This window comes from Aptenodytes forsteri, unplaced genomic scaffold (assembly GCF_000699145.1).
Source record: "Aptenodytes forsteri isolate BGI_AS27 unplaced genomic scaffold, ASM69914v1 Scaffold141, whole genome shotgun sequence".
Classification (NCBI taxonomy): Eukaryota; Metazoa; Chordata; class Aves; order Sphenisciformes; family Spheniscidae; genus Aptenodytes; species Aptenodytes forsteri.
The window spans coordinates 1,287,427-1,292,557 of NW_008794416.1; the positions used below are offsets into that span (position 1 = coordinate 1,287,427).

General features: G+C 44.9%; 1 long non-coding RNA gene across 2 annotated transcripts; it reads right to left on the reverse strand.

Moving 5' to 3' along the window:
* Nucleotides 1–4,302: 4,302 nt before the first annotated feature.
* On the reverse strand, nt 4,303–5,124 carry LOC109279787. Of its 2 annotated transcripts, none has more exons than XR_002086332.1 (3): nt 5,001–5,124; nt 4,484–4,618; nt 4,303–4,369 (listed from the first exon to the last, which is right to left on the reverse strand). It is a non-coding gene; the product is annotated as an uncharacterized LOC109279787 (long non-coding RNA). The 2 variants fall into 2 exon arrangements; XR_002086331.1 differs by having other exon boundaries at nt 4,484–4,693.
* Between the last annotated feature and the right edge of the window lie 7 nt (nt 5,125–5,131).

A 5,131-nucleotide genomic window follows, 5' to 3' on the forward strand; every position in this document is an offset into this window, starting at 1 on the left:
ACAGTCCGGGCACTTCATATTCCCGGGAAGTTGTGCTGTAGTGAATGCTGAAGACCTTGGGGTGCAAGAAGCTTGTTTCAGTTTTGAGCTTCCTTTTCAGGAAGTGGCAAGAGATTGATGGAGTCCTGGAAGCACCCACACAAATCAATGTTACAGAAAAAGAGGGCAGGAGGAACTACTGGACCGGAGCAAAGGCGGCGGCATCCTGCTTTCTACCACTCTCTTACGACAACATTTAACAGAGACATGAATGTACTGATGGGCCAGCTATGGAAACAGCGTCTACTGAAGCTGTCAGTCAAATGCAAGGCTCAAATCCCTAAGAAACCAGTGGCAGCATTTAACCTCTGGCTGTGCAAATGTAAACGTGAACAGCAAATACCCTGTGATACATGCTGGCAGCGGGATTCCCCTGGTGACCATTTTACATTGTCACTCTCTGGCAAAGCAGTAACAGGGCTCCAAGTCATTTGTCATGACTGTGGGGTAGAAAAAAGCGTTAAGGCTTTATTCGAGAAAAGCAACTGTACTTTCAGTTTCACGCTGTAACAGACCACTCTGCGTGGTCTGCAGGTCCCATTATTTCACAAGCTTGGAACGGAACCTTTCCCCAACCACCGCATTACCCTGCCTGTCCCTGCCTCTCTTACTTAGCAACACTTTTCACTGGGTTCAAAATACTTTTGGATGGGAGTCAGGTCCAGCTTCAAACACCTCCTGCAGACATACCCACTGTGGGTTGCCTCCATGTGGGTGGGTTTCTAAGCTCTTGTTGCAACCAGTGGAGATTGTCCAGCACTGCGAGGGCTCCAAGAGAGCAATTCAGCCCGCTCCTTGCAGCAGGCACCTATAGGCAGCAGGGGAACTGCTCTTCTTGTCTCTGCTGACTGCACGGACTAGGTTTCCATTGGCATAACGAGAGCTGGGACGGCACACGTGTACACACCTGCCGTGCAGACACCTTCAGGTGGCTGAATCTGGACCTGAGTTTCAGCCTTAGCTGCATACTGTTCAGACAGCGAAGACTCATATTAGGTGTCTCAATATAGGTATCTAGTGCCATGTGGGGTGCCCTGTGGGGTGCCCTAGGGTATCTGAGACCTCTGCGGAGGACTGGCTAATGGGATACAGGACTTAGGGGAAACCCAAGCTTTCCTGGAGAGGCAGAAGGAAGCAGGGCAGGGCGCTGCAGGGCGGCTCAGGCTGCGCTAGATGCCAGGCCACAAGCAAGTGAATTGAGCTGCAGTTCAAACATGTCTCCTATGTTATCTGCGGGAAGACCAAGGTCAGTACGAAACCCAGAAGAGATACATGGATTCATACATGGAAATGTGCAAATGGAAAAGAGGATGCTGTGTGAGTTAATGGGCGAGTTCCTCGCGTGGAAGAGGAAGACTGAGACTGGCAGGCACTTGCTGTATCCATCAAGGCCTCATGGAGAAGAGAGACATGGGGGGGTGGTGCAGGTGACAACTATATCTTGGTGTTTCTACGTGCCGGTGTTTGGAGCACAGTCAGTTTTTATTCTGCAGTATGATATCAAACCTGGACTCGCGTGTAAACAGGACACCCTGAAAAACCTGGATGTCTAAAGTGTTTTTGCTGCTCTTAGTGCTAGTAAATCCAGACGTTTAAGGGGTTGGTGGTTTATTTACATTGCGCATTTTTGGCTGATGATGCAAGTAAACAAAGCATTAGCAATGTCTTATGGAGAAGAAACCAAGGCTGGGAAAGATGGGGTGATTTCAGTGATGACCCAGAGGAAGCGTGCAGCCGACCGAGCACCACACCCAGGTCCCTCAACTGCCCAGCCAGTATCTGAAAGAAGAAAAATGTTTTACCATTAGTTTTAAGGAAGTACCAAGAGAAGTCGCATTTTGTGCATGCAGTGAATCTCCCTTTCATCTAAAGAGCTATGAAAGGGAAAATGCTAGCAGACAGTGTGTTTTTGTCTTCTGCTAGAGGTGGAACTCCTGGGGTAGGTAAACATTAACATGATGTTCCTTTGGGCTTTTTACTAGGAGAAGGTCAAGTCCTCTGCAGAGGGATACTAAGCAGAAAGTCCTGTGTTTAGTATCAGGAAGATCTGCTTTCGAACAGGATTAAAGCTCATCGATGAGTAAGAAAGCAAGAAAAATGTTTTCACTAGAATTCAGTTTGTCCCTGGGTTTGTGATTTTCATAAGGTTCAGCTCCGGGATCTGTGTTGCTCTTAAAATGAAGTCGCTTACTTAAAAATACATTAGGGAGAGACTCCACCCCTTATCTGACCTTTGGGCTTTCTGCAATGGTTGAAAAGTACTGTTCTTAAGATTAACTCCCAAAAGCTTTCTCAATCCTTTGGCTACCCCACTCTGAGCCAGCACTGGGTCTGTCCTGAACTTCGTAAGGCAGCCCCTGTCATTGATACCTGACTGTTGCTAATTGCTGTATTGTTTCTCCCTGGGCTGAATGGTTTCTTTCTAGGCAGATGAATAAATCAGGTAAATTAATGTTGGTGGGACAGAGTGTTCTCTGACAGGAACCAAACCACTGTGTTAAAACAAATGAAAATAGGTTTATTTTTGCTCAATTCCATGTATGTCTGGCCAATTATGTATTGTACAGCTGGTTTCCGGACCCTGAAACTTTTACTGTTAGGGTGATAATGACTTGCATCAATATTAAGATTCAAAAGATTCATTAAGATTCAGGTTTTGAATGCAAATGACTAAAGAGGTGTTTCTGCTACTGAGATTTGAAAAAAAAAAAACAACCCAACAACCCAAACCCTCCTCTTACACAATCCTACTAAAAACACTAAAAAATTGCAGTTGTCCTTATTTTGTCATATTGTTTGACTTCATGCCTGAGTTATTTTAAGTGTATTTGATATCCAACAGATGGACTTCTGACACTACGTAGCTTAACATAAAAAGAAATGACTAAAGAGGTGTTTCTGCTACTGAGATTTGAAAAAAAACACCAACCCAACAACCCAAACCCTCCTCTTACACAATCCTACTAAAAACACTAAAAAATTGCAGTTGTCCTTATTTTGTCATATTGTTTGACTTCATGCCTGAGTTATTTTAAGTGTATTTGATATCCAACAGATGGACTTCTGACACTACGTAGCTTAACATAAAAAGGAGAGAAAGAATAACCCACTGTATAATGTAGCTGGGGTCAAAAGCTCCAGATCTCCCTGTTGACAGGACTGGGACTCTTCTCTGACCCCTGGCAGTGGGACAGTCCTGCCTGTCACTGCCACCTATGAACCAAGGTGAGGGGGATCACTTAGAAAGAGTTGGGGTTCTTATTGCTCCTTTTGGTTTTCTGCTATCCAGTCTCACTCATTTCTTTTGTGTGTTATCTTCTAGATCAGCTTCTCTTTCTCTCTCCCCCTCCTGAAGATAGAGTTTTGTTGAGAAACTGCTAAAAGCAAAATCTTCCTGTATACAGAATAATACAGTAGCATCTAACTCAAATTCTGTAATCGCCACAAGAATCTTAGTGAAAGCCTCAAGTCAAGGAAAAATTGATTTGGAAATGGATCCAGGTATAAATCTTTTAGTAGTGAGTGGGTTCCTTATAAAGTCGGTGTGTATGTCCTCCTAAGGGGATCATATATAGCTCACAAGCAGCTTAACATTTGGTTGCTTCATTTGTTTATTACGGCCTCATTCTGGCCTCAGTTTTATGAGGACATGTTTTTATGGACATGAAGTGAATGAAATAATCGGGATGAAATCAGAGTATGACTTTGCATGTTTACTTTTATCGTAAAGGAATACTTTGTCTCTTCTTGCCCCCCTCCCACGTGCCTCTGCCCACAGATACACAAATACACGCAGGTGGTGTTTCTGAAGGTGGCTGATGGCATAGCTGATGAATTGACCTGTGTCTGAAGCTCATGTGTAGAAGTTAAAGCATTTTAAAACCCCTTGTGGGAAGCCTCGTTGTAGAGTTCAGTGGTTTCTCGTGACACTGATCTAAGGTCAATTTACTCGTGGCTGCAAGAATTGTACTTTTTTTAATAAATGAGCTGACTTCACAGCTTTCCCTGATTTTTCTAACTTTCCTACAAGTCCCAGGTACAGACATATCCTCTGTTTGCTCTGGAGACGCCTCTCCCGTAATTGCTGTCCCTGACACATGCTCTTTTTGTGAACATTTGCCTAAACTCCCTCATCAAAATATAGGAGCTGAGCCTTTCTTGTGGTTCATCAACCATTTTCTCTTCCAGAACAAATGTCTCCTGAAGTTTAGCAGAAAGAAAATGCTGCTGTTAAGAATCTCTGTAGGGAGGATTACTGTTTCAGAACTGTGGTGTTTGATTTATTCAAACACACCCCTTTTTCTGCCCCAGGATCAGCCAGGTGAGTAAACTGTCCACGGTGAATGAGAAAGAGGATTGTCAGTTCTCCTCCATTTTTTTAAGAGATTTAATCTCAAACCATTTAGCCCCAATAAAGCAGCGGGTGCTCGGGACTGCTGCTTACCAGGCTGACTATGACAGCGAGTTGCTTTTCCTGGGACCATCGCCTCTGTCCTCCTTGTGTGTCCTCGTCTCTCGCAGCGTTTCCTTAACGTCCCCCCCTCCACTGGGACCGGGGTTTTGCTCTCTTTCTACAGCACTTCACACAAATTAATAACAAACGAGGTCAGGTTTGTAGAGAGGGGTTACATCTTCCATTTGATGAATACCATCCCTGGAGGTATTTAAAAGACGAGTAGATGAGGCGCTTAGGGACATGGTTTAGTGGGCATGGTGGTGTTGGGTTGACGGTTGGACTCGGTGATCTTAGAGGTCTTTTCCAACCTTAATGATTCTATGATTGACCAATTAATTTATATGTGGGTTTATATATGGGTTACTCAATTAGAAGATGCCACCTTTCCCTGAAAAACGTGACTTTTTTGGAATTTGCATGCCCCCACACCCACAGCACGCAGTGACACCCTCCCCCCCCGTCCCCCCCAAACCCCTTTGGCTCGTTTGGAAATGCTCCTCCTCACCTTTACCGACCACCTATTGATGTGCCACGGTGGCTGTTAACGGGCAGCCACGGCAGGCACCCATCAAAAACTGGTTTTGGCCAGAATTTAGCACAGGTCAGGAGCCATCAGGGCTGGCTGGGACCCTCCTC